The sequence below is a fragment of the Lissotriton helveticus genome, chromosome 9 (assembly GCF_964261635.1).
Source record: "Lissotriton helveticus chromosome 9, aLisHel1.1, whole genome shotgun sequence".
NCBI lineage: Eukaryota > Metazoa > Chordata > Amphibia > Caudata > Salamandridae > Lissotriton > Lissotriton helveticus.
Genome location: NC_136070.1, coordinates 1,251,929,580 through 1,251,941,067, shown reverse-complemented (window position 1 = coordinate 1,251,941,067; position 11,488 = coordinate 1,251,929,580).

The following is an 11,488-nucleotide window of genomic DNA, read 5'->3' as shown; positions in this document are numbered from 1 at the left end:
AGATGGCGACCACCTCGACCTGTTTAAAAGAACAGGGGACCTCCCCGGTGGCCAAAGAGTTGTTTAAGAGGGCCAGGGGGGGTTCAGAGCAGGAAGTGAAAGCTTCCCGAAGGGCCGAGGGAGGGCAACAGTCGCGAGGAGAACCGGAAGAGACTTTGTGCAAGAGTGAGAGAAAGTTGGCTGTCGAGATGGGGGGGATCTGGGTTAAGATGTGGGAATTGAAATAGTTGGTGGGGTCAGTGAGCGGGGAGGGGGCTAGCGGGGCTTGGACAGAAATACTGGATTTAATTTTAGCAATTTTTTCCACAAAGAATTGGTTCAAAGAGTCGCACAGGGATTGGGAGGGGAGGGGCGCAATAGTGACTCTCGCCGGGTTAGACAGTTCCTCCACAATTGAGAATATGTCCTTAGATTTATTTGAGGAATCCAAAATTCTGTTGGAGAAATAGAGAGATTTGGCCGATGCTATGGCTAATTTATATTTTTTGAGCAGGGAGGAAAATATCTCTTTGGTCTCGAGGGAGTATCCCCGGCGCCAGCGGCGTTCTGCCTGGCGGAGGCCAAGTTTTAGGACTCTCAGGTCCTCGGTAAACCACCTCTGGGCGTCATGACATCGTCTCACTCTAACTAATTTTAGGGGTGCTACTACATCAGCAGCAGATGTAAGCCAATGAGTGAGGCTCTGTGTCTGGGAATCGATAGAGACAGATGATCCAGTGGTGGGTGGAACAGATGAGCTAAGAAGAGAGGTAAAATCGTTTAAGTCTACCCTGTTCCAGTTGCGAGCCAGGAAATTAGTTTCTCGGACCTTGGTAGCAGGGAAGGGCATAGCTTCAAGTGTGAAGTTCTCACTGTACTCCCCCCCCCTTTCTATTGCTAGGGCAGGCAATAAACTCCCCATTCTGCCAACCTCTGGTATACTTGTCTGTTAGAAGGCCCTAAAGTAGTTGGCCCAATCATCTGGCGAGATGTGGCACTCTGGTCTCCTAGCATCCAAGGGCCCCTTTTTAGATACCAGTTGCCAGAACCGTTTGCTATCTTTTGCCCTAGCCGCAACCAACAGATTTTCCCAAACTTCCTTTTCCCAGGAAGCTTTCCTTTTCTTGATAGTATTGGCATAGTCATTCCTTGCACTGGGGATAGATAATCTGTCTTTTCTTCTCAGGACATGAGTGCGGGCCCACCTAGCATGCCTACAAGTGTAGTCAAACTATTTGTTAATCCTTTCAGGCATGGCACCCTTTTTTGCCCCAGTGGTTCTCTCAAAGTATGTGCCACGTCAGGACCTCCACTACCTGGCTGGGCAGAAGCTTCTTTAAGGGTGTTGTCATCAGTTCTTTGAATTTAAGTTGATGTAGGCTAGTTAACCAATCCTCTGAGTTAATCAGAATCTCCCACTTGACTGCTCTTTTATTACTTGTGGTCACAAGTAGTTCTGTGGTAGCCATCTCTTCTGGGTGCCCGCTCCTCCTGATGCCCATACCATCCCAGAATAGTACGATTGGGCAGTGGTCGCTGTCCTGATGCACATGGACAGCAAGATCAGATACTTCCTGCCAAATTCTTAAGTTCAATAAGATATAGTAAATATGGGATTTATAGATTCCTCTGCTAAAATTATGCATTGCAGCTTGATCTGAGAGAAGTCGCCCATTCCCTGCTCTCAAGAAAAGCCTGGCCATGATATCAATAACCTGGGAACCTGCAGCCCTAGTTAATGTATGGGAACAGTTAAGAGGGCTTTTGCCCCACAGGTGATCTTCCTCCTCAATAAGCTCCAAATATGGTACATAAGGCTCAAAGCATGTGTTAAAATTAACCCTGGGCGAAGAACTACGCTCCGTTCGCGGAGCTTGCGGAGTTTCGGCAACTCCGCGTTCCGCGGAGAACGCGTAGCTGTCGATTACTCCGCGATCCGGTGCGTAGTGTAGTTCTCGCGCGCTAAATAACATTATCGCGTGCGCGGCAATGGCTTACCTTGTCATAAGGACGCACGAGGATGCCCTTAGGTAGGTTCGCGCGATATTTAGCGCGATCACGCACTTTTGTAGTGCGAACGAGAAGATGAGTTCCCGAACATGTCTTGCACAACCCGAACACGTGACTTGTGACCCGGAAAAGGAAATAAGGGAACGCAAGCGGGCGGGACAAACCTCTTGGGTAACTTAGCGCGCTACCCATCCCGAGCATGCAGGCGGCGCCCCGAACACGCGCACCGCGCTCCCGAAGACGAAAAACGGCGCGCGAACGGGTCTAGCAAGCAACTACGCATGTCCGCGGAGCTACGCGTAGCTCGCGGAGTGCAAGTGCGTCTTCGCGTAGCTCCGCGGAGTGCGGCTCCGCGAACTACGCCCAGGGTTAGTTAAAATCACCTGCAATAATTATCTGATAGGCAGGGGGCTATTCTGCTAGAAATGCTCTCAAGATTTTTAGAGTGTTGAATGCTTATGAGAAAGGCAATTACCAAATCAGTTGGTCTGTTTGCGAATGAGAGAGTAATGGCTAATATGTCGGGGGAGTCAACAGACAGTCTTTTCACAGTGAAACCAAGTGCTATCCTTAACCATATAACTAATCCTCCCATTGCCCAGCCAGCTGTAGTTTCAAGAGCATGATTACTGATTGAGATGTAACCTTGTCCATGGATATCCGCAGTAGACCAAGTCTCCTGCAGTAGACACAGATCAAAATCTGCTAAATATAGCCCCTAATCAAAATCATCCAGTTTGGGCTTCAGACCTGCTACATTCCATGTGATGAAATTTGGGGCATACCCGGGGCGGGACCGGAAATCCCTCCTCCGACCAACTAAAGCACCTTAGAGATGTTAGAAGCCTCTACAACAAACAAATCAAGAGCGCTAAGGCTAACTACTACAGACACCAACTGGATCAAGCGGTTAACCGTCGAGAGAAACTTTTTGAATTGGTCAAACAGCAATCAGTTGTAGGTCCAAACCTCTCTGAGCTGGGTGGCAGCCCACCCTCTTGAGACGAACTTGCAACTTTCTTTTTTTTAATTGTTTTTATTAAACAACAAAAGGGCCAGGTCATCGCATACAGTTAGTCAATAATTGCTTTAGTGTCACATTTTCATCGAGTCAGGCAGTTACATAGGCCCAGATGCATCAAGCTAAAATCCGCTCGCAAAGGTCCTTTGCGACCGGTATTTTTGCATTTGGGATGCATCATCCCAAATGCAAAAATCGCAATTTAAGAAATCGCAAAATTGCGATTACTTAAATTGCTATTGCATTTAAGGAATCTCAAATTGAGATTCCTTAAATGCAATGCATAAAAGTTAAAAAATTAGCAATTTTGCTAATAGTGGGCGCAAATTACCATGAAGTTGAACTTCATGGTAATTTGCAAGAACTTTGAAAAATGCACTAAAGTGCATTTTTCAAAGTTCCATTTTACACACACACATGCCCTTAGGGCATGTGTGTGTGCATGATGTACCCATATGCAGATTTCAGGGGTGCAACAGGGTGTCCTTTTGACACCCTGGCGCCCTTGAAATTGCAATCTCAATTTGCGATTCTCTAATTGAGAATCGCAAATTGAGATTGTCTTCCCATTCATTCCTATGGGCCTTTAGGCCCATAGGAATGAATGGGGAGGTATTCCTTAATTGCGACTCGCAATTAAGGAATTTTAAGAAATCGCTATTTTTTAAGCGACTTCTTCATGCATAGCATTTTGCTATTCCTTATTAGCGATTCCTTATTTTTCGCTAATAAGGAATAGCAAAATGCTTGCTTAATGCATTTAGGGGATAGCATATAGTAGCACACATGGTAGGACAAGATATTCACTATCTATACATATCAAGGTGTCAATGGTTCATCAAGGGTGGGGACATTTGGGGGCTTACAAACCCAGTAGGAGTGGGTAGGTCGTGAGTCTACGCGGAATTCGCACAACTCTTAGTACACGCGAAAGTCTCATGTCTGACCTACCAGGTAATGTTGAAGCCTGGTTAGTCTACTGAATTGGGTAGTTCCAGGCCCGACAAGTACACTAAATAAGTAGATACACGGTTGATGTGAGTATGAATCCATGTCACCAACTGTAAAGTATAGATAGTCTTCACTGTTTTGGTCCTTTGGTCCTGAAGACTCGTACGTAGAATAGACACTGAGCGAGAAACATGTTGACCTTCATCCACCAATAGGGACGCTTCAACCAAGACATAAAGCTTACGGGAGCACCCTATTATTTGCTTTTACTTAGGGTAGGAGACCTAAAGAATAAAGTTTGATCTCATGGGTACTCCCAGCCCTATTTTAAATCACTTATTCATCATGTACATCTACACATATCTCACCCCCACTTCACCAAACGGCGATTGGAAAAAGATCTCTGCCAAAGCCCCGCTACTATAGGCAGCCCGTTTAGTATTGCACCGACGACCCAACGAGGAGCAGCCCAAATGATGAAACATGACACCTGAAAGGGTGTGTGAGGGCATAAAAATCCAATGTATGGACTCCCAACTTTGAAACCCGCAAGATCAAGTTGGAGTTGTTTCCCTGATTCTGATATTTAATCTTTGAGGAACAGCATAACCTTTACTCCCGATACTTACTCTAGGCATTTATGCTGGACCTCCCACTCTTATAGGAGAGGAAAAAGCCCCTGAGTCCCCCCTTTATATACGGCTTACAAATATTGGCACAATAAACATTCCACTTAGTACAGATCATTATCCATTTTCGGGGACAGTCATGTGCTACATATACCTTCTTCTCCCTTACCATACACCAGTCCATATCTGCCTTCCAGGCATTCATCGTTGGTGGTATCGACGCTCCCCATAGCTGGGCAATGTTCCGCTTGGGTACTATCTGACCAAGAGTTGCCCAGAGTCTGCCCTTAGTGTTGAGATCTGTGGGCTCCCAGACATTTAGGAGACATCTCTTGGCTTCAGGCCGCACTACCACTCTTCAGACTACGCTCATACATTTGTGCACTTTTTTCCAGTACTCTTGAATTAATGAACCCTCCCAAATGATTTGTAAAAAGGAGCCTTCTATGCCACAATGTCTTTTACATAGCCCTATCCCCACCCCTGCCCATCAACACCAGCCTGGGGCCGGAGAGATAGACTTGATGTAGGATCTTTAACTGGACCAGCCTCAGTTTGGATGAAATAGCAACTTCCCTAGGAGAGGACAGTGCCTCCTGCCATTCCTCATCATCCAGCTCGAGGCCATCCTGCCCCCATTTCTCCCTCAATGATATTAAGGGGTCTGGAGTGGGAGTGTTATGTATGAGCTTTTTGTATGTGAGGGAGGTGGCTTTGTCTAGCAAGTACCCATCCAACAATCTATCTTCTAGAGGAGAAGACTCTGGAGGGGAGGGCCCTGCCGGGATGTTAGATTGGAGGGAGTGTTTAACTTTTGTGTATCTAAAGTATTCCGAGTCCGCTAGCTCATGTGTCTGTTGGAGTGAAGTGAATGAGACCAACCCGTTTGTTCCCCATAGATCTCCGATGCGGGATAGCCCAATTAGGTCCCACTTGTCAAAGCCCTTGGTTCGTCCTCGTGTACCCAAGCACTCGGAGTCCCACAGTGGAGTGGCGAGCGTAAGTTTTATGGCCAATCCTAGGCTACGATTAACCGTGTGCCAGAACTGGACTGAATGTTGTGTGGGCCTGTCAGTGAATATTTGTTAGTCTTGGAATAAAGCGCCCTAGTGAAGCCACCACCTGGGAGTACCCATTTGTCCATCCTATAACCCGGGTCATCCCCACCATGGTAGGTGCAATGATTGATGGCTACAAGATGTGCCGCCCAATAATATTTTTTAATGTTACAGAGTGCTATACCTCCATCATAACAACCGAGCGTTAGCTTGTGTTATGCTATGCGCGGTTTACCGTCCCATTGCAGATCTCTTTGGGTGCTTTCGATATCTTTAAAGTACCTGGGTGGAACCGGGTCTGGCAAGTTCTGGAGGGCATAGAGGAAACGCGGCAATGTCATCATTTTAAAAAGCGCTGCTCGCCCCAGTAAAGGTAATAGCAACGTCTTCCACATAGTAGTGTCTCGTTTGAACCTCTGTAGGAGTGGGAGGAGATTACTCTCATAACGGAGTTTAGCGTCAGTTGTGATGAAAATACCCAGGTATTTGAATCTGTCTGTTGCTGTCAGGATAGGGTAGTCTCTAGGCGGGGGGGGGGGGGGGAATCTCCACGCAAGACATATTACAGCGACTTGCCCCAGTTAATTCTGTAGCCGGAGTTTCTTCAGAAATTTGTGAAAATATCTAGGACCACCCGTATTGATTACCGGGGGGAGGCGAGACATAGGAGGATGTCGTCTGCGTAAAGTGAGATTCGATCCTCCTATCCCTCAGCGAACTTGAGTCCCCTGATCGAAGGATCCCGCCGTATCCGGGCCGCTAGCGGCTCGAGGGACAGGGCGAAAGGTAGGGGCGAGAGGGGGCATCCCTGCCGCGTCCCTCTGCCAAGAGTGAACACCTCTGGGATTTTATTGTTTACCACCACTTGGGCTAGCGGTTCTGCGTAGAGGAGCTGCACCCATCAGATAAAGTTGGGGACGAAGCCCAACTTTTTGAGGACTGCCATCAGATATGCCCATTCGAGCGTGTCGAACGCCATTGTGGCGTCCAGCGAGACCACTACTGTGTCTTCCTGGATAGTGGCATGACGCCCCGATACTCCATGATGTCTACGCAAACTGAGCGCTGTATTACGGTGTGGCATGAAGCCCGATTGGTCGGGTGGACCAGCTTGTCTATTACCTGCCTTAGCCAGTTTGTCAATAGCTTAGCAAGTATTTTGGGCTCTGCATTTAGTAGGAAAATAGATCTGTAGGAGGTGCACTCATCTTTTGGCTTTCCTTCCTTAGGTATCGCTACTAGCGTGGTGATACGATGGTCCCGCTGGAGTAGGCCAAGTTCTCTACACTCCTGGAACATGCTCTTAAGTAACGGGGCAAGTTTGTCGGGCTTACGTTTGTAAAGCTCGATGGGCAGCCCCTTGGGGCCCAAGGCTTTCCCAGGCCGGAGATCCCTAATCGCTGTGGCAAGTTCATAATGTGTCAGTGCACTATCTAATGTTTCCCTATCGGAGTCGTCGAGGACAGGAAGTTGGATGTCTGCAAGAAGTTCGGAGGTGTACTCCTCCGGTAGTTCCGAACTACTCCGATACACTTGTTTGAAGTGGGTAGCAAACTCAAGCACTACGTCGTGGGGTTCTGTCAATATCGTACCAGTGCTACTCTTGAACTCTGGCACCAGTCTTTCCGCACTCTCTTTCTTGACCAGCCAAGCGATCAGCTTGCCTGCTTTGTCTCCTTGGTCGTATATGCACCCAACCCAGTCCCTCGCGAGGGTTTTGGCAGCGTCAGTTGCCACCGCTTTATATTCAGCCACCTTAAGTTGCAAATTGTGAAGCGCAGCCTGATCTATTCCGTCTTTCGCCACCTCCTCAAGGCAAAGGAGGTCATGTTCTATACTAGTCATCTCTTTATTTTTTTCTTGTCGCAACCCGGCTATGGTTGAGAGGGTGTGGCCCCTAATTACCATTTTGGATGCCTCCCAGAGGTTGGTGGGGTATTCAACTGTGCCTTAGTTGTCCTGGAAGTAATGGTCAAGGGCTCGGATGAGCGTAGCTTTGATTTCGGGGTTGTGGAGATACCACAGGTTATTGGGGGCTACAAAGCCTGCCCTTTTTTCACCAATTGTTAGATGGACTCACAAAGGGGAATGGTCAGAAATGCCCCTTGCCAGATGTCGAATTTCTTGTGTGGTCGTGTTTTGTTCTACCGGCATAAGGATATAATCAATTCTGGAGAAATTGCGATGTGACCCTGAGAAGAATGTGTATTGTTGGAGGCAAAGGTGGCGCATTCACCAGAGATCCGTGAGGCCAAAGGCCTCGAGGAAGTTTGAGAGTCAGTTGTTCCCTGCACTGAAGTCTCACGGTGGATGTCGGTCAAGTGAGCCCGACACAACCGCTTTGAAGCCCCCACCCAGTACAAGCTGCCCCTCAGGAAGGGAGATGATGAAGGCCCTATGGTCCTTGTATGACTGGGTCTGGAGCCCTGGTGGAATACAGACTGCTAGTAGTGTGGGTGTGTCCCTCCCATTGCCCCGAGACCACTGCATAGCGCCCCAATTGATCGGTCCAGGTATGTTTTATGGTGAGCAGGAAGGTGAGTTTAAGTAGGATGCCACTCCTCGTGAGCTAGAGGTGAATCCGGCATGTGCCACCATTGTGTATCCCCATCTATTTAACGCCCTACAGTTATTACCGATTAGGTGTATCTCTTGGAGTAGGGCGACATCTGGGGATTGGCGCTTTATGTATTGGAGAACAATGCTTCATTTTACCATGTCTCCCAACCCACTGACGTTCCAACACAGGAGTTTTAGATTCTTATCCCACTGGGTACTCATTTTTACAAACGGGATTCCTGCCATATCCTTGAAACATGCGACACCGCCAAGATAGATTGATTGTGCATGACCAGTAATTACCCCCCACCTCCCCCCAACATCCGAGAACTTTTTATATTGAAACTGAAAATAGTATCCTCCTGACACCAACCCTCCCTCTCTGCTACCCTGCTATGTAGGCTCAAAACTACCCACATCACCAACTAGCGGAGTGCCTATCGCCCCAGGAACGGATCAACAGTTGTGGGGAAATACGGGCTAGCACCAGCTCTGGCCGCCGGGGGCCTTCCCCCACCCATCCAAGGAAAATGTTAGTTGGGGAACCCATTGGCCCTGGAGGGCCAGTATCTTATTGCAAACCCTCCACTCCACCCCTTTATAGTAAGGTTTTATACGTTACAGTTTTCTTGGGCAGATCCATAAGTCCAACACCACATATAGGTTCGTTCAGTCTCTGTTCACCCCTAGTGTCCCCGCGCTGCTGGACCTTGATCACCAGGATCGCTAACTCTGCCTGTCTAAGTCCGACCTGCCATCCGCCGAGCCTGGCGAATGGGTGCGGGTGTCTCTCCAGGTGTCTCCCGCGGTAGTTGCTGACCTCCGCAGGGACAACTTAGCCAACCAGTTTTGCACCTCCGCTGGAGTCGTGAAAAACAATGACTTCTCATCTGTAATGATTTTAAGCTTTGCGGGGAAGAACATCATGTATTTGATTCCTCTTTCTCGTAGCGCCTTCTTAATCCTATCAAAAGAGCGCCGCTCTTGTTGCACTTTAAGTATAAAGTCCGGGAAGAAGCGAACCATTGTATTTTCATAGTGTAGGTCCCCTTGTGTTTGGGCTGCTTACAGGATTGCGTCACGGTCCCTGTAGTTGAGGATTTTTGCGATGATGGTTCTGGGAGCCACTCCAGGTTTTTGACGGGAATAGGTGCCCTCTCTAAGAGGGAGGAGAGCCGTTTCGGTTTAAGGTGGCTGAGGATTAAATCCTCGAGGAAGAGTTCCACACTCGGTCCTTCAGAGCCCTCCGGGACCCTAACTACTCTTATGTTGTTGCAGCGGGCTCGCCCCTCCTGGTCCTTGAGTTTAAGGGCCATCTGGCGGTGTTGCTGAACAAGCTGTTGGACCAGCTCTTAGAGTTTTTTAGTGGAGGTTTGGAGCTCCAGAACGTTTGTCTCATTCACCTTAACTCTGTCCGCTGTTTTATTCATGTCGGCCCTTAACAAGTTCATTTAGATGGATACCTTGTCGATTTCGGTCTCGAGCGTAGCTCCCAGCACTAGGGGTGGGCGGAAGTCGCGTAATGGACTTTCACAGAAAGGCACGGAAATTGAACCAATTTCCGTGCCTCTCCGCAAATTTCCATTACGTGACACCCGCCTGCCTCCCGCCCGCCTCCCACCCGCAATATTAAACAGATTAAAGCCTGAAATAAGATTTAAAACACTTATCTTATCGCGGGGACATCTCTTCCTGGTCTATCGCGCCTTCTTGAAACTGCATATGCGCGGTAGCCTGCGCATGCACATTCCTCGCCAGAAATGCCCATGCGCAGACTCTCGCGCATGCGCAGTTTCAAGAAGAAGGCGCGATAGACCAGGAAGAGATGTCCCCGCGATAAGGTAAGTGTTTTAAATCTTATTTCAGGATTTAATCTGTTTAATATTGCGAGCGGGAGGCGGGCGGGCGGGCGGCCAACTCCCGTTCCGCCCCCGAGTGTGCGGAAATTTGCCCCGTTTTTCTGCCTTCTTTGCAAAAGGCGGAAGGGGCAAATTTCGGCACATTCTGTGGGCGGAATGCAAATGTCCACCCACCCCTACCCATTACCTGGATGGCCGCCATTATTGAGCTGAGGGATGGTTTGTTGTCTCCAGTCTGCCCACCCTGGGCTCCTTCGTCTGGGGGAACCTGCTTCGGGACGCATACTTGTCCAGTTTATTTGCTTGCCGTGCCGCACCACCCTTGGGCTTCATGATAGGTGCGTACGTGTCCGGCCCACCCAACGGAGGGATAGTTCCATGGCACCCGGACATCCCAACGCGGTTTTCCAGTGCCGTCAGTCCCACTGACCGCCTGGGTCGTCGCTGTTGCTGGCACTTCAATCTGGCCAGACAGGGTGTTTGATGGCCGATCGTGTCAGATGTGGCACCCCTTTATTGTTAGTTGTGGTGGGTGCGATGAGTGTGCACGTGGGGGGAAATGGGATATTCCCCGCCGGTCCCTGGGGGCACCCCTGTTGGGTTTCTTGATTGTGGCGGCGGCAGCCGCTGGCCAACCCTGTGTTAGGCCACCAATCAGCGCTTGACGATACCATCCCTCGGCAAGGGCACTACAACCCAGTGCGCCCGGTGAAACAAATCTGTCTCTACTATGGGTGGAGCCTGCACTTCCAATGGTGGATCTCAATTGTAGCCAACAATTGTGTCAAAGGCCGCATGTAGTAGCGCCCATGGGAAATCGGGGCCCGCAGCCCACAACTGCTGCAGCTCCTGTGCGCGTCGATGGAGTCGCTGCACTTTATTGCTTCCAGGCTCAGGGGAGCTGATGTTGGTGCAGCCGCAGGGGGAATTGGACACCGAGCGTAGGTCCGCCACCTCAGCCCCACCCCCGACTTCCAACTTACTTCACTGAGAAATCAAGAGTCATCTCCACTGACCTCGCCTCTAAGAAGGCTCTACTGCCCTCCTCCAGGGCAGCATCACCCCTTGACCTCTTAGAAAAGCGCAATTCTACCACCCCGAACACCAAGAACAATGCGTCAAGGGGTACCTTTGCTCCATTTAGTGAAAAAGACATCAACAAGATCCTTCAGAATATCAACCCACCCAACCACTTCAGTGACTTATTACCCCCGGCCATCTTCAAAGAAATCAAGAATGCACTCATCCCCACCTGGACAAGGATTGTAAACACTTCTCTATCACAAGGCACAATCCCCGACTGCCTAAAAGCAGCTCAGGTATCAACTATACAAAAAAATAAAAAAACGCTGACAAAGCTGACCTATATAACTTCCGACCTATCTTCAACATCCAAAACTCCTGGAAAAATGCATACAATCC